This window comes from Tachypleus tridentatus, chromosome 2 (assembly GCF_004210375.1).
Source record: "Tachypleus tridentatus isolate NWPU-2018 chromosome 2, ASM421037v1, whole genome shotgun sequence".
In the NCBI taxonomy this organism is placed as follows: Eukaryota; Metazoa; Arthropoda; class Merostomata; order Xiphosura; family Limulidae; genus Tachypleus; species Tachypleus tridentatus.
Genome location: NC_134826.1, coordinates 148,418,972 through 148,438,103, shown reverse-complemented (window position 1 = coordinate 148,438,103; position 19,132 = coordinate 148,418,972). Strand labels below are relative to the sequence as shown.

General features: G+C 33.6%; 1 protein-coding gene across 7 annotated transcripts in view; it reads left to right on the top strand.

Moving 5' to 3' along the window:
* Positions 1–19,132, top strand: part of LOC143245338 (epidermal growth factor-like protein 7) — a 100,882-nt gene that overhangs the window by 14,743 nt on the left and 67,007 nt on the right. Inside the window, exon 1 of one of the 7 annotated variants that reach the window (XM_076491579.1) lies at positions 13,354–13,376. The exons of the other annotated variants lie outside the window; for them this stretch is intronic. The gene's annotated coding sequence lies outside the window, so the exon portion shown is untranslated. Of the gene's footprint in view, positions 1–13,353; positions 13,377–19,132 lie in introns of those variants that run through there. 7 annotated transcript variants of the gene reach the window in all.

Below are 19,132 nucleotides of genomic sequence, written 5' to 3'. Positions count from 1 at the left end.
CTCGCGCTTCTGATAAAGAAGAGACCGCTCCTATAAAGCGCTAGAGGTTTTAGGCACATTGATAGATGGTTTGAATTTTGTGATCCTGTTTACTTGAGAAACGTCGTACAGTGTTTTAAACTATTTGATAAAGCCGTCAACTAACCCCTGTTACATTTCATTTCAGAAAGTGTATTTTCAATTCCCGTAAGAAACTGTGATAGTAAACTTTATAATACAGTAAAATCTTGTATTCACAGATTACAATAGCCACTAAAATGGCTCTGACAAACGTTCCTCTTGATCAAACCTTTAGATTTCAACATTTTGATATTAGTTCAACCGATGTTTGTTTGTTTTTTCTTGGCGCCAAACTACACAATGGGCTATCTGCACTCTGTTAACTAATGAAACCCGATTTTAAATTTGTGAACCGATAAATACAAATATGACAATTTTACTTTGTTTTATCACGTGCTTTATTTACGTTAATATAAACGTCAATGATTTCTTGAAATAGGTTTCATCTTCTAAACCATATCTTACTAACAACTACAATCCCTAGTGATTTTGAATTCAAAACCATATTTTACTAACAACTACAATCTCCAGTGATTTTGAATTCAAAACCATATTTTACTAACAACTACAATCCCTAGTGATTTTGAATTCAAAACCATATTTTACTAACAACTACAATCTCCAGTGATTTTGAATTCAAAACCATATTTTACTAACAACTACAATCCCTAGTGATTTTGAATTCAAAACCATATTTTACTAACAACCACAATCCTAGTAATTTTGAATTCAAAACCATATTTTACTAACAACTACAATCCCTAGTGATTTTGAATTCAAAACCATATTTTACTAACAACTACAATCCCTAGTGATTTTGAATTCAAAACCATATTTTACTAACAACTACAATCCCTAGTGTAAATTTTTTGTTCATTTATGTTTTGCCCTACTTTACAAATATCATAAGAATGGCAAACTGTAATGTTTTTCTCAGTTATCAAAAGCCATACCTAGCATTAAAATACAACTTTCAGCTAACATCTATTTTGTGTTTTGTCTACAAGAACATATTACTTAAGGGCAAAAAAAACAACAAACTTCCTCGCACAACACGATTACATCTATCAATCTTGACTATTCACCCATCCTACTACCATTCATTTATTATAACATCTATTGGTTACCATTCAGTTATCTTTTAACGTATTTCTCTCCTTCTCTACCCTTTCATCCAGCTAAATACCTAATTATCAGTGTTTTGGAACATCAGTTAGCAGTGTCATGCCTAATTATCAGTGTCTTGGAACATCAGTTAGCAGTGTCATGCTAGAGAACTTTTTATATTTTAATAAACAAGCTTTACTATTATCAGTGTTTTGGAACATCAGTTAGCAGTGTCATGCCTAATTATCAGTGTTTTGGAACATCAGTTAGCAGTGTCATGCTAGAGAACTTTTTATATTTTAATAAACAAGCTTTACTATTATCAGTGTCTTGAAACATCAGTTAGCAGTGTGATGCCTAATTATCAGTGTTTTGGAACATCAGTTAGCAGTGTCATGCTAGAGGACTTTTTATATTTTAATAAATAAGCTTTACTGTGGACTTGTTTCTTGATAAATGGGACACCTGATATGAGTGAGTTTTCTACACTAGTTCTGGAGGACCTTCTTAGAAAAGTTAAAATGAGGGTCTATCAACCCAGTTTCTAGTACTTTGCCCTTCAATCAGTCCCAAATAACATATTACATTGTTAAAAAAACAGCAAAATTATAGTACTTTGTCCTTCAATCATTGTTAAAGCTTCAAATAACTTATTTTAATTTGAAACAAAACACAACAGAAACAAAGTAACGAGTGGCACACGCACACACACGTTCTCGTTCCAATACCTTATATAGTAACTCTGTTCCATGTCTGTGGTTATTTCAAGTACCCGTTATATTATGGGTTGGGCGTGGTGCAACTCTTTGGTTAAATAATAATATCCTCGTTACCACAAACATTCACTCGACATATTGGAAACGTTGGTACAGTAAGAGTGACTGTTAAATCAGTCATAAACCAGTAGTCCAAAAGTCCATGGTAGTTGATGCCTTCCTTCTAATTTATGAAACACTGTGAGCAGATAGCTTAGCCCGAATACTCTAAACAAACAATGAACATTTATGACCAAAAAATGTTCACGTCATAATTAGAAGCACTTGTAAGTGTTTGTCATCAGTTTCATCAATAGAAACTTGCTGACATCATTATAAATAAGAAGAAAAAACACGTCATTCATAAGCAAAACGGGTCGTAAAAACACACCAGGATATCTTCATGACATTAATAGTAAACCGGTCATTATAACACACCAGGATAACTTCATGACATTAATAGTAAACCGGTCATTATAGCCCACCAGGATAACTTCGTGACATTAATAGTAAACCGGTCATTATAGCCCACCAGGATATCTTCATGACATAAATAGTGAACCGGTCATTATAACACACCAGGATATCTTCATGACATTAATAGTAAACCGGTCATTATAGCCCACCAGGATATCTTCATGACATAAATAGTGAACCGGTCATTATAACACACCAGGATATCTTCATGACATTAATAGTGAACCGGTCATTATAACACACCAGGATATCTTCATGACATTAATAGTAAACCGGTCATTATAGCCCACCAGGATATCTTCATGACATAAATAGTAAACCGGTCATTATAGCCCACCAGGATATCTTCATGACATTAATAGTAAACCGGTCATTATAGCCCACCAGGATATCTTCATGACATAAATAGTAACCGGTCATTATAGCCCACCAGGATATCTTCATGACATAAATAGTAACCGGTCATTATAGCCCACCAGGATATCTTCATGACATTAGTAGTGAATATGGAATACATTTATCTTTTTATAGTGTAAACACAAGTGATGCGTCACCACAGTGTAGGACCATAATTCTCATAGTCTAAACACATTGTGTTGAGTCTCGTATTCACTCAAGACTTCTGTTAGTTTATAATGGAACGTGTATGGCACTCGCGTCTTATTCTTGTATGTAAATATCTTAAAGATCAGATGACATTGTCTTAGACTCAGCTGTTTCTACAAGAGTTCAAAAACATTCATCATAGGTTTCTTAATTATTCGTGAATCATTGGAATTTAGGCTGATATTTTTCATAAATTCTTTATTGTATATTAAACACGTATTAAACTGTTTTGAAAAACGGTCCACTAAAACAACTGTCTCAGAAAACGTATATATATTTTGTACTGTAAACTGGATAGTATTCAATTTAGGCTTAACTGAACCGTCAACTAGGGTTATCAAGGTAAATAGTTACACCATTATAAATATTTATTTATTTGCAAAATTACCAAAGTAAACAGTTACCCCATTGTTAATATATATATGTATATATTTCTATATTTGCATCATAACCAAAAACATTAGTTAAAATGGTTTAAAAGACCAAAACTCACTCCTCCATCGAAGAATTTCCTTGAGTTAATTATTAAAGAAACTGGTTCACTATAGTTGGTGTTATTTTCGCTCATGTGGCGCTGTGGTGTAGATATTTTTTCCTCGTATCCTTAGCTAGGATTTAAGTTTCATAACTTGTTTTCTGTTCCAAGGATTGTTTCTTTGATTAACCCTTAACGTTCATTGTTCTGTTCCCACTCTCACCTTTAGCTGTTGCTTATATCGAACAAACTATTCAGCTAAATATTTTTTACCAAGTAATTCATCTCAAGAGATCATATGTTTAAATTTGTTTCTCTTTGAGGGTTCTTGAAGAAAGACACTATAGATACGACAAGGACAATGTGTTTATCCAGAAGTTTCTTGCTAGTATCATATAAAACATGTCGTTTAGAGTCATATAGTAAGATAGCTTTAATCCGAGTAGTAGTCATTAAAAGAGGTTTATATATAGATACATTTTAGTCTTTTCAACCCACACCCAATCGAAAAATTACGGGTAGAAACATTAATTAGTTTAGTACTTAAATCACGAGGTGTTTACTCAATTTAAAACCATATGTTAATAAACATCAGTTAGTTTATTCTACTAATTTAATGTAAAACCGTACTGTGTCACATATAGCATACGTGGCTGAAGAACAATAAATACAAACTTCGTCTTACTAAAGAGTTACTTAACCCTTAAAGTATAGATGTTGCATAACATTTCCCAGAATTTGTTGGAGTTCTGATGAAATGTGATACGCAGACACACAAATAAATAAGCCGGAAAGTTTAAAAAAAAACCTAGAATATGTTGTGAACACTTTGTTGTTAATGGTGGCTGTTTGTTTGTTGTTAAGCACAAAACTATTCTTTAGATTATCCTTGTTGAGCAAACCACGAGTATCGAAACCTGACTTATTATTATTAAACTTTTAAATTTTTTGGAGGAAAAACAACCAAGCTTTGTAATATTTTGGTCACTGCAAACTTATAATCCATAAATAATTTTTCAAATGTTTTCTCTATGATTGTCATCTTGAGAAAGTATGCTGTCTTTGTTTGATTTGGTTTGTTTTACATTTCGTGCAAAGCTACACGAGGGTTATCTGCGCTAGTCGTCCCTAATTTAGCAATGTAAGAATAAAGGGAAGGTATCTAGTCATCACCACCAACCGCCAACTCTTGGGTTACTCATTTACCAACGAATAGTGGTATTGACTGTCACATTATAACGCTCCGACGGCTGAAGGGGCGAGCATGTTTGGTGTGACGGGGATTCGAACCCGCGGCCATCAGATTAGGAGTCGAGTGCTTTACCCTCCTGGCCATGCCGGACCACTTTCTTTGTTAGAAAGATATTTTTTTCCAACTAACTATATATTAAATAGGTTTGGTGCTATTTTAGACATATTAAATTAAAATACATATAACATCTTGAAACATATAACAGTTCTAATTAAAACTAAAAATGTTACACAATACTTACATGATTTAATGAAAGTAAATAGGTGGCAGTGTATTTAACATTGCATTTAAAAACAAGTTAGCTGCTACATTACATTATAGGGTTGGTCCTAAAACTGCATCAGTCTCGGTTCTTTTGTCACAATATGGATTGTATAAGAAAACAGTGATATTAAGACGTACAGTAGTAAATTAAAAGAACAATGTGATTTCGCTTAATACAATGCAAGCGAATTATTGTAATGGTGGTTTGTTCTAATGAATAATCCAACACACTTATCGATTTGTTAATTTTTCTTTTCTTTTTGCCAGTTATAAAATAATAGAATTAGTCGTTGTGTGGAAACGAAAGTAATGCATAATAGTGAACCAGTTGACATTGTTTGTTTGTTTGGAATTTCGCGCACAACTACAAAAGAGTTATCTGCGTTAGCTGTCCATAATTTAGCTGTGTAAGACTAGAGGGATGGCAGCTAATCATTATCATACACCGCCAACTCTTAGGCTACTATTTTTCCCAAGTGAGATTGACTGAAACACGGCTGAAAGGGCGAGCATGTTTCGTGTGACAGGGATTCCAACTCGCGACCCTCAGGTTGCAGATCCACCAGTTTACATACTCATCAAATCAATCTTAACCATAGATACTGAGTTCTATTTCTCGACATCATTGTTTTAATCCTTAAACAGCAGAAATGTTGTAGATAGCAGCATCAACTGATGATGGCCGCCATTTAAGGGTTAAAATGCATTTGTTTTATTTTATTAATTTATGTATGGTTTACAATACAGAGAGTAGGACTAATCAGAAGATAGAGGAAGAAGTTACTTAAAGGTCCAAGTTTTCAAAGTTCCTGGGCTACTTACTTTCATTGAAAAATAATTATTACACTGTGTCTGTCCGGCCAAGATGCTTTAAAAAAAGTATACTCCGGATGTCTGTCTCAACCTCCCCTCTCTAACATAATTGAAGCGATGTTGTTTTAATAGCTTCCTCGTATTTTTAAGTTAGGAATTTTGCAACATTTTAAAAGCATTGAATTTGGTATAAAATTGTTTACTGAGTAAAATGTAAATGCAAAAGAAACAAAGGCTGTGCAGGGAGTGAGGTCCATGAACGTAAGTTGCCAACTGGCTCTTTGTTGACAAACTGTTGGCCATTGATGACTCGCCGATGGTATAGCTGTATGTCTGCTGACTTACACCGTTACATGCCCGGTTTCGATAACCGAAGTGGGCAGAGCACAGTTAGCCCATTGTGTGGCTTTGTGATTAATTCCAAATAATCAATTATTCAATTGTCATCAATGTTTGTGTTCTTCATGTACATAGCATATTTGTAATATCTTACTCCCCATTAACGCTGAGGGCTTTAAAGCTGAAAGTCTGGCTTAAATACTCGAGGTGGGCTCAGTACAAGTAGCTCAGTGTGAAGCTCTAAAACCAAAGAAAATTCTTTCTTAGCGCCAAGCTATCACATCAGACGAGTGCTAAGGTTATCCGTTAATCTGTTTCTTCGCTAATGTTATACTGTTTAGTTTTTATCCTGTTTATATGTTTATATAGTATTCTTCTAATTGATGATGTTTATATGTTTATATATTATTCTAAGTGATGATGTTTATATGTTTATATAGTATTCTAAGTGATGATGTTTATATGTTTATATAGTATTCTAATTGATGATGTTCTAATATTCGAAACGTTTGACTTTAAATTAATAACACTATGTAACACAAATTTTGTTCCTAGATAGTATGTGTTATTTCTTAATTGCTTATGTTGTAAAAGTAAAGAAAATGGCCATTATTCCCTTCAAACTTTGCTTTTGTGACCTGGATAATGAAATTTAGAAATTAATCTATTTTCTATGTAAAAACGGGCAAATTTGTACATTTTCATTTACATAAGGTCTGAATAAAACAACATATGAATTGAGATATACATGTATTTATACTAAAGTTGAACAAAAATGTTTAGAAGTGAGTAGTTTTTCGAGATTTGCGACTGCAACGTAAATCACTTTCACGTATCAGACCCCAAATATAGTCTCCTATCATGTTTTCGTTATACGCTCCGAGATCACAAAAACAAAGTTTGAAGAGAAAAATAGGTCTTTTCCATTTACTTTAGGCATAAACAATTGGGAAATAACACTTTCTGTCCAGGAACAAGAAAAAGTAAAAATTGTGTTACATGGTGTAATTACACATTTTACACAACTTTTAACATGTGTGAAATAAACTAATAAGACACTCACATCAGAATAATTGGCTAGGTAGTTAGGGGTACTCGATTTGTAATCTGAAGATCGCGGGTTCGAATCCCCGTCACACCAAATAGGCTTATCCTTTTAGTTATGGGGCTTTATAACGTGACGGTCAATCCCGCTATTCCTTGGTAAAAGAGTAGTCCAAGAGTTGGTTGTAGATATGATAACTAGTTGCTTTCCCTCTAGTCTTGCACTGTTAAATTAGAGACGGCTAGAGCAAATAGCCCTCGTGTAGGTTTGCTGGAAATGGGAAAACAAACAAAAAATCATAATAATGATTATATATATATAACCGTTTAATTACACGTATGAAATAGAAAAGACTAGGACAGAGAACTTGCAGATTTACTCTAACATTTTTGTGCTAGAAGGTTTTATCCTTTTAATTAATGAGTAACATATGGTACACAAATGATATATATATGTGTATGTATGTATAGAAAGCTTGGCTCACTGTGCACGTAGTGCTTAGCACTACATACACAGTTTTCGACAGGGTTTTAATGTCCTGGAACATAATCAGTTAAGTGATAAGCCTGTTTAACTTATCGACTGTGTTATGAAGCAGTAGCTGACATTCAAAGTTAAGTGATATGCCTGTTGAACATACCCACTGTGTTATGAAGCAGTAGCTGACATTCAAAGTTAGTGATATGCCTGTTGAACTTACCCACTGTGTTATGAAGCAGTAGCTGACATTCAAAGTTAAGTGATATGCCTGTTGAACTTATCGACAGTGTTATGAAGCAGTAGCTGACATTCAAAGTTAAGTGATATGCCTGTTGAACTTATCGACTGTGTAATAAAGCAGTAGCTGACATTCAAAGTTAAGTGATATGCCTGTTGAACTTATCGACAGTGTTATGAAGCAGTAGCTGACATTCAAAGTTAAGTGATATGCCTGTTGAACTTATCGACTGTGTAATAAAGCAGTAGCTGACATTCAAAGTTAAGTGATATGCCTGTTGAACTTATCGACAGTGTTATGAAGCAGTAGCTGACATTCAAAGTTAAGTGATATGCCTGTTGAACTTATCGACTGTGTAATGAAGCAGTAGCTGACATTCAAAGTTAAGTGATATGCCTGTTGAACTTATCGACTGTGTTATGAAGCAGTAGCTGACATCCAAAGTTAAGTGATAAGCCTGTTGAACATACCCACTGTGTTATGAAGCAGTAGCTGACATTCAAAGTTAAGTTATATGCCTCTTGAACTTATCGACTGTGTTATGAAGCAGTAGCTGACATTCAAAGTTAAGTGATATGCCTGTTGAACTTATCGACTGTGTTATGAAGCAGTAGCTGACATTTAAAGTTAAGTGATATGCCTGTTGAACTTATCGACTGTGTAATGAAGCAGTAGCTGACATTCAAAGTTAAGTGATATGCCTGTTGAACTTATCGACTGTGTTATGAAGCAGTAGCTGACATTTAAAGTTAAGTGATATGCCTGTTGAACTTATCGACTGTGTAATGAAGCAGTAGCTGACATTCAAAGTTAAGTGATATGCCTGTTGAACTTATCGACTGTGTTATGAAGCAAAGCTGACATTTAAAGTTAAGTGATATGCCTGTTGAACATACCCACTGTGTTATGAAGCAGTAGCTGACATTCAAAGTTAAGTGATATGCCTGTTGAACTTATCGACTGTGTTATGAAGCAGTAGCTGACATTAAAAGTTAAGTGATATTCCTGTTGAACTTATCGACTGTGTTATGAAGCAGTAGCTGACATTTAAAGTTAAGTGATATGCCTGTTGAACTTATCGACTGTGTAATGAAGCAGTAGCTGACATTCAAAGTTAAGTGATATGCCTGTTGAACTTATCGACTGTGTTATGAAGCAGTAGCTGACATTTAAAGTTAAGTGATATGCCTGTTGAACTTATCGACTGTGTAATGAAGCAGTAGCTGACATTCAAAGTTAAGTGATATGCCTGTTGAACTTATCGACTGTGTTATGAAGCAATAGCTGACATTTAAAGTTAAGTGATATGCCTGTTGAACTTATCGACTGTGTTATGAAGCAATAGCTGACATTCAAAGTTAAGTTATATGCCTCTTGAACTTATCGACTGTGTTATGAAGCAGTAGCTGACATTCAAAGTTAAGTGATATGCCTGTTGAACTTATCGACTGTGTTATGAAGCAGTAGCTGACATTCAAAGTTAAGTGATATGCCTGTTGAACTTATCGACTGTGTAATGAAGCAGTAGCTGACATTCAAAGTTAAGTGATATGCCTGTTGAACTTATCGACTGTGTAATGAAGCAGTAGCTGACATTCAAAGTTAAGTGATGTGCCTGTTGAACTTATCGACTGTGTTATGAAGCAGTAGCTGACATTCAAAGTTAAGTGATGTGCCTGTTGAACTTATCGACTGTGTAATGAAGCAGTAGCTGACATTCAAAGTTAAGTGATATGCCTGTTGAACTTATCGACTGTGTTATGAAGCAGTAGCTGACATTCAAAGAGAAATTATCTTTTGAAACATCTCAAGATTCTGCATTCCACTCGAGAAGTTAAGACAAACATAAGATATTAAATTTTACATACAGTTTTAAATTAAAATAAAGAGTTCGACAACAGGTGCTACTCTACGCTTGGTGCACTGGCGTAACAGCTGTGTCGGGAGCGTTAACCCTCTCAACTGTTCAGTATTCTTTGTCTAAATGTGGAACGTCAAACTTTTTTATGGGGGTGTTTACTTCATTCAAATATATGAGCTTCCAGAAAACTAGGTTCGACTGAACAGTGTTTAGGATATATGTGTTAAAAATAATAATCCTTTAATGCTATAATCTGTTGTGCAAAAGCATTTTGTAAGTTTGATTTAAATAGAATAAAAAGAGCTTCTGTCTAATATTTTGGTAAAATTGTTTTTATAAATGAGAACTAAGTATTGAAAAGACATAAAACTTTCTTATGTGTTGTAACAAAATATAAAGTTTACCCAAACTGCATAGTCTAGTTGTTAGGATATTCGACTAGCAATCTGAGGGTCGCGGGTTTGAATCTCCTTTCAGTACATGCCTTTTCATCCGTATGGGCGCTATTATGTAATAGGCAATCCCGCTATTCGTTGGTATATAGTAGTCCAAGAGTTGGCGGTGAGTGATATTGACTAGCTGACTTTCCTCTCGTCTTACACTACTAAATTAGATACTTCTAGCAGAGATAGCTCTCGTGTAGCTTTGCGCGAAATTTGGAAACTAACCAACCAACCAAAGCAGCATCAATGTGTCACGTGATTTAGATAAATTATCTCTCTTACACCAGTAATAATTCTTAGCTTAAAACAATACAAAAAACGTGTAATTTCAAATTGGTTTTCTTTCATGAAGACTGTAGGCTATTTTAATGTAGGTTTAATTAGCTCGTGGTATTGGTATATCTACCTTGGTATCACCGACTTTTTGCTTGAAGTATCTCTGATGATAATATTTGAGTATATTTCTAATATTTTGATTTTGTTTGATGCAACATTCGATTTACTTCAAAACCAAAACAAAACTTTTTTTTTTTATATTACGCAGAAATAAATTAATGGAATTAGCTTCAATATTGATGGTATATTTGTTTCAAGTTTATTTGTGGCCGACATATTAAACAACCTATAATAAAAAACAAAACACATGGACCCACTAGTCATTTGATGTACACATAACTCAGAAAAATCAAATGTGTTCATAAGCCCAGTTGAATCTATATAAACATCCACTGATAGTTCTAGGGTGAAACAACTCGTGAAAAGTTTTTTAAAAGTCCAATGTACAGTGTTGTGTCATTGTCTGAAAGAGTTTTGTTACTTTGATATTTTCCTTAATAACAAAAATATAATTTGTGCTATTAATCCATACCAGTTTGTAAATAAAAGGCATTAAAATTACTTTTATTTTACACCATTATTAATGATATGTTCAACGCCCACATTACTATGTATGTCGTACCCTCACTAGCCTAACGAGCAATGGTAACTAATGGAAGGCCTCACGGTTCTGGATAGTGAGTGTGTCAGACATTTTATAAACTAATTTTGCTTTGTTTTCATTCACTAGTTCATATAATTAATATGACTGAACATGCTTATTCTCTTTTTAAGTAACCTTAAATAAAGCGATAGTGACTGAGTGATGCAAATATATGATAAAAGTTTAAACGTTAAAACATTCTTACATCTAAGCCTCGTTTAAAAAAATAAAAAATAAATAAGCCTACGTCCTACAACAAATAGGCCCGGTTGTAATATAGATATATATATTCGTTAGGATTAAACGAATGTGAATTATTAACATACCATTTCTGGTAATAATTACGAAAACACGCGCACATTTTTTTTTTTTAAATTAGAAAAAGAACAGAAACCTTCTGCACGTTAAATGTTCTAATTTTATTCCAGCTCATAGAATTGTTAGGCCATGTAATAAAACTGTGCATTATAATGACTACGGACGATACATGTTTAAGTAGAAATGTTTCAAGCAACACGACGAAATTAATAACTTGACAGCTAAATATTTGTGACAGTTTAAATACCGCAAGCTGGTGAAGCATTACAAACAAATAGGCCTCTAACTGAAGACAGAAATCTGTTAAAATACAGACGTTGTTCTGTTATTGTAGTGTTCTATATTCCTGTCAATGTGACATATTTAATTTTTGCAATGCCTGTAAAGTAAATAAATAATAACAATCTTCCTCGTTTTAGTACAGGTGTTTCCTGTTAAGACTAAAATGTCTCTCAAATAACTGATGTTTGCATTTACTTCCTGTAGGTAATAACAGTAATTTTATTTTAAAAGTAGAACCAACCATACGGAAAGTAGTCTAGGCCTACTAGTTTACGTGTTTTTAATACGTCCGTAAAATTTAGCTGTGGTACGTTTACCTAACGTAGCACGACACCTGTTGTTCATCAGTGTGGTTGAAAGTCATAGGTCATAGTTTAGAAATAATTTTCATATTCAGCACTTGACGTAAAAAGTTAATATTACGATACATATTCAAAACTAACTGTTAGCAGTAGGCTAATTAATATTCATAACTTGAGTGGATGGGAGGTCACTGAAACACTACTCTTGTATTTCAGTCGAGAATCGAGTGTCCTATTGTTTGTTTGTTCTGAATTTCGAGCAAAGCTACACGATGGCTATTTGTACTAGCCGCCCCAAGTTTAGCAATATAAGACTAGAGAGAAGGCAGCTAGTTATCACCACCAATCGCCAACTCTTTGGCTACTCTTTTACTAACGCATAGTGGGATTGATTGTAACTTTATAATGCTTCCATAACTGAAAGACTGAGCATGTTTAGTGTGATGAGGATTCGAATCCGCGAACTTGAGTTTGCGAGTCGCATAACCACTAGACCGTGTGTGTAAGGCCAAAGCCGAGAAAAGTCTGCTCTATTGCTAAAGACCAACTCACAGTTAAACACTAATATTTTGTATTCAATTTATAATGTTTGTTATAATGCAGAACTAGTTTAACTGTTGTTCCTTCCATGTTTGGAATGAAGTTTTTTCATGTGCACCAGTATGAAGGCAATATGCGGATGTGCGCTTCCAGTTTCTTTCTTTTTTAAAGGACGGGGAGTGTTTTTCTACCATCGACCCTATTGGATCATTAGGCCGCTTTGCAACGCTACCAGATGGATAATTGAGTTTTAGGCCTATCAACTGAAAGGGTTGTTACTGAGAATGTGCGCGGCTGAAATAATGAAGTGCGCGGAACTTCATTGGTTGTTGTGCGGCTGCGCAGCTTAAAGGGAACCCTGGTTCATAGGTCATTCGATAATACATCATTTTAAAAGAATCCACGTATTTTTTTTTATGGGGAACAGCCTTGACTTTCGACCTACTGATGGCTAACTCTAAGTTGTTTATAAGTAGAAGAACTAGTTTGTAGTCTGCCTAAAAAAGTGTTTACCCGGCGAAGTAAAATAGTGTGTAAACATACTTTTTTTTTCACGAATTACACAGTTTAATATGTATAAACAAATAAGAAATGCTCTTCTGTCACAAATTGTAGTGAAAAAAAATGGAAAAATCCAATTTCTATAAAGCTTGGTCCTAAAAGTCAAACGAACTTCTAAAAGCTATGTTTTAAATGGATAACTAACCGAACGAATGATACGGATTTGGGGATTGTTTCAGGTTTGTATTTTTTATCTTATGTCGTAAGTGTGAGAGCTCAACAGTGATAGAAGGTCTGCAGTAAAATACGTGAAGGTGACGCCAAACTAAAATGTTGATTAAAGTTGCTATTATTGTACATTCTATATTTATTTCTCTTATAAGTTCCTGGAATTTGTGTCATGGACTGTGATACAAAATGGTGGATAGGGGCGGCCCGCTCTCCTGTTTATAGCAGTACGTTTTAAGCCTGGGGACTTTTGGCAGTTACATGATTAATATTGTTGATACATGAGAATAATTTACGAATACTGACCTTTTATGGGACAATCCCTTGTGATAAATCTGGCACTTAGCTCAAAAATTCACGTTTCGCGCTTTGGAGCCGTGAGTGCGTTATAAGAGTGATGATCACATCCAATTATTGAATTAGTGTAGCCAAACGTTGCCGGTGGCGGCAGATGCGCTTCCTCAAGTGTACAATTTCAAACTTACGAACGTGCAACACGGAAAGCCATTGTGAAGCTGCGCACGAATATCTGAAATAAAACCTTTTTGGTGCACTTGAGCTACAACTTTCTGATGCAATGCGACAACACTCTTGTGTCTGGACGTGTCAACGCAAGTCACAGCTTCAGTAATGCTAAGTCATTTGTTTTCTCTCAAGGCGTCCCGGCATAGTCAGGTGGTTACGATACTCGACTCTCAATTTGAGGGTCGCGGGTTTTATTCCCGTCACACCAAACATACTAGCCCTTATAGCCGTGGGAACGTTATAATGGTACGGTCAATCCCACTATTCATTGGTAAAAGAGTAGCTCAAGAATTGGCGGTCGGTGGTGATGACTAGTTGCCTTACCTCTAGTCTTACACCTCTAATTTAGGAATGGTTAGCGCAGATAGCCCTCGTATAACTTTGCGCAAAATTCAAAACCAAACAAGCAATGATTTCAAGGTTTAAAGTGTTTTTATTTATTCTAAAATTAATTACATATGGTATTGTAGGTGTCGTAACGGTAATACTAATAATCAAAACACTATTATTTTCAGGGAGCTTTAAATGATGTATAAAATCAAGTACTAGAACCAATATTAGTGTGAATATACTTACTTCAGTACGAACTGAAACATTCAGTAATATATACATACTTCAGTACGAACTGAAACATATATACATAATTCAATACGAACTGAAACATTCAGTAATATATACATACTTCAGTACGAACTGAAACATATATACATAATTCAATACGAACTGAAACATTCAGTGATATATACATGTTACTTCAGTACGAACTGAAACATTCAGTAATATATACATGTAACTTCAGTACGAACTGAAACATTCAGTAATATATACATGTAACTTCAGTACGAACTGAAACATTCAGTAATATATACATACTTCAGTACGAACTGAAACATTCAGTAATATATACATGTTACTTCAGTACGAACTGAAACATTCAGTAATATATACATACTTCAGTACGAACTGAAACATTCAGTAATATATACATACTTCAGTACGAACTGAAACATTCAGTGATATATACATGTTACATCAGTACGAACTGAAACATTCAGTAATATATACATGTTACTTCAGTACGAACTGAAACATTCAGTAATATATACATACTTCAGTACGAACTGAAACATTCAGTAATATATACATACTTCAGTACGAATTAAAACATTCAGTAATATGTATCCAAACAACAATGGCAGAGAGATAAAACTATTGATACAGAAGAACAGTTAATAGTGTTATAAAACAGTTAATACAGAGAGATAAAACTATTGATACAGAAAAACAGACAGTAGTGTTATAAAACAGTTAATACAGAGAGATAAATCTATTGATACAGAAGAACAGAAAGTAGTGTTATAAAACAGTTAATACAGAGAGATAAAACTATTGATACAGAAGAACAGACAGTAGTGTTATAAAACAGTTAATACAGAGAGATAAAACTATTGATACAGAAGAACAGACAGTAGTGTTATAAAACAGTTAATACAGAGAGATAAAACTATTGATACAGAAGAACAGACAGTTGTGTTATAAAACAGTTAATACAGAGAGATAAAACTATTGATACAGAAGAACAGACAGTTGTTTTATAAAACAGTTAATACAGAGAGATAAAACTATTGATACAGAAGAACAGACAGTAGTGTTATAAAACAATTAATACAGAGAGATAAAACTATTGATACAGAAGAACAGACAGTAGTGTTATAAAACAGTTAATACAGAGAGATAAAACTATTGATACAGAAGAACAGAAAGTAGTGTTATAAAACAGTTAATACAGAGAGATAAAACTATTGATACAGAAGAACAGACAGTAGTGTTATAAAACAGTTAATACAGAGAGATAAAACTATTGATACAGAAGAACAGACAGTAGTGTTATAAAACAGTTAATACAGAGAGATAAAACTATTGATACAGAAGAACAGACAGTAGTGTTATAAAACAGTTAATACAGAGAGATAAAACTATTGATACAGAAGAACAGACAGTTGTGTTATAAAACAGTTAATACAGAGAGATAAAACTATTGATACAGAAGAACAGACAGTTGTTTTATAAAACAGTTAATATAGAGATAAAACTATTGATACAGAAGAACAGTAATCGTGTTATAAAACAGTTAATACAGAGAGATAAAACTATTGATACAGAAGAACAGACAGTAGTGTTATAAAACAGTTAATACAGAGGGATAAAACTATTGATACAGAAGAACAGACAGTAGTGTTATAAAACAGTTAATACAGAGAGATAAAACTATTGATACAGAAGAACAGAAAGTAGTGTTATAAAACAGTTAATACAGAGAGATAAAACTATTGATACAGAAGAACAGACAGTTGTTTTATAAAACAGTTAATATAGAGAGATAAAACTATTGATACAGAAGAACAGTAATCGTGTTATAAAACAGTTAATACAGAGAGATAAAACTATTGATACAGAAGAACAGACAGTAGTGTTATAAAACAGTTAATACAGAGAGATAAAACTATTGATACAGAAGAACAGAGAGTAGTGTTATAAAACAGTTAATATAGAGAGATAAAACTATTGATACAGAAGAACAGTAATCGTGTTATAAAACAGTTAATACAGAGAGATAAAACTATTGATACAGAAGAACAGACAGTAGTGTTATAAAACAGTTAATACAGAGAGATAAAACTATTGATACAGAAGAACAGTAATCGTGTTATAAAACAGTTAATACAGAGAGATAAAACTATTGATACAGAAGAACAGTAATTCTTGGTGACGAGAAACACTTGAAGTAAAATTGTGGCTGATATGGGTATTAACACTTTTACTGATAAGTAGAGAACCATGTTTCGACCATCTTAGGTCATCTTCAGGTTAACAAAGAGAGAATTTGCAACTGACCGTTGCAAAGTACATCTCTTTGGGACAAGACTATAAACGAGTACGGGATTGTAGGGTGCAGTTAGATGTTAGGTTAGTAATTGATATAGGTATAAAGGTGTTCCTTTATATTTGTTTAATTTTGGTTTTAGTTGCTGTATACGTAGGGCTTCTTTTGTTTTTGCATTTGTTTATATTTGTTTCCCTACTTTATATCTGGGTGTTTTATATGGTTATGTTGTGTTTATTTGATTTGCAGTGTTCAAAAACGTGTGAAGATGTTTTTTTCTTTGAATCTAGTTTCCATTTTTCTGTTTGTTTCTCAAATATAAAAGTTGTGGCAGTTGTTGCATTGTATTTTATAAATTATGTTTGTGTTGTGTTTGTCAGTGTAGTTTTTACATAGTACGGACTTTAGTTTTGTACTTGGTTCTTGAATAAATTTGGTGTTTACTGGAATGTTGTGTTTTGTTATCAGTTTTTTCAAAATGTTGGTTGTTTTTTTGCTGATGTTAGGAACATAAGGTATACAGCAGTGTAAGGTTTTGTAGTTTGTTGTATCTTGGGATTTATTCTTGTTTAATTGTTGTTGGTCTAGATGTGTGCGCATATTTGTTTCACGGTTTTTTGAGAAAATTTGTTATTGTTAATGAAGTGTTGTTTTATTTTGTTGATTTCATCGTTACTTTTATCAGGTGAACATAGTTTTGTGACTGTGTTTATTTGGTTTATTAATATCTTGAGTTTTTGTTTTGTTTTGTATGCTGAGTCCAAGGGAATGTTTAATCCAGTATTGGGGATTTTTCTGTGGATTTCTGTTTTGATTTGTGTATCGGTTCTGATTATCTTGAGGTTAAGAAATGCTATTTAGTTAGTTTTTTCCTATTCACAGATGAAATTAATGTTGGGGTGAATACAGTTGCTGTGGTTGATAATATTAAGTGTTTGTTCTGTGAACCCAACAATTGTATCATCAACATACCTGTACAGGTATAGTAGTGGGTGTAAGGCTGCATTGATCGCTTGAGATTCAGTCTGAAAATGTTTGCTTCAACTGGTAACACGGAACTCCGCATACTTAAGCCATTCATTTGTTAGTAGTTTTGGTCATTAAAAATAAAGTTATTTTGGTGGTAGTAGATTCTATAAGTGTTGCTAATTGGTTGTTGCGGATGTTTATCAATGGATTGAATTCTTGAATATAAAGTTCTAAAGCTGTCTTGCAGGCTTCAGTGGTTGGGACTTCTGTGAAGAGAGAGATCACATCAAAACTGTTCATTAAGACTTGATGATTTAGTTAATTAAGAATAGATTTAAAGTTAAAAGAGTCCTTGAAAAAGGAGCCGGTTGACGTTACGTATTTAGAAAATGTCCATACTGTTAAAAACTACTCTGACAAACACAACACTGACATAATTCATAAAACATAATGCAACTACTTCCACGACTTCTGTGTTGGAGAAACAAAAAAGAAAAATGGAAACTAGATTCAAAGAACACAAAGAAAACACCTTCACACGTTTTTGAACACTGCAAATCAAATAAACACAACATAACCATAGAAAACGCCCAGACACAAATATAAACAAATGCAAAATCAAATAAGCCCTACCTATGCAGCAACTAAAACCAAAATTAAACCAATATAAAGGAACACTTTTAAACTCTTACTAATTAATAAACATCTACCTGCAGCGCCCCCCTCTAAAATCACGTACCTGTTTACAATCTCGTCCCTAAGACACGTGCCCGACGACGGCTAGTTGCAAACTCTCTTTGTTAACCTGAAGATAACCTAAGCAGATCAAAACTTTGTTCTGTACTTTATTGTAGTTAAAATTTTAATACCATACCAGCCGTCTTGAGAACACAGACGAACAGTTAAAAGAGTGCTATTAAACAGTTGGTACAGAGAGATAAAACAGTAAGTGTTCCGAGGTAAAACAATTAGAACGTTAGAACATTTACGTTTATTCTCTTTTTCACTACACACTTTATATTATTCTTGAAATGGATTTCTTCCAACTCTTTGTGTGACTGTAACCGAACAACACAGTAAAAAGCATTGACAAGTTTCTCACCTGTAGACGGAGAACTCGGCTATTGATATCTGAAAATCTACGTACGTGAATAATATTATTAGTTCAATGAAAATCTAAACTAAAATTCAAAAATATTTTAAAACTGAAACAAAGAAAACTCAAATCCACGAAACCAATTTCTCACTTGAACGTATGTAGTGCTATTTTACAGTCCAATCGTAAACGAAGTTGAAACAATAGACCTTTCATTTATTTCTGCGCCTTCAACTTCTTAATTGGAGAATTTTTTCTCCAAAGGATTTTATTGATTTTATTTCGTATTTAAA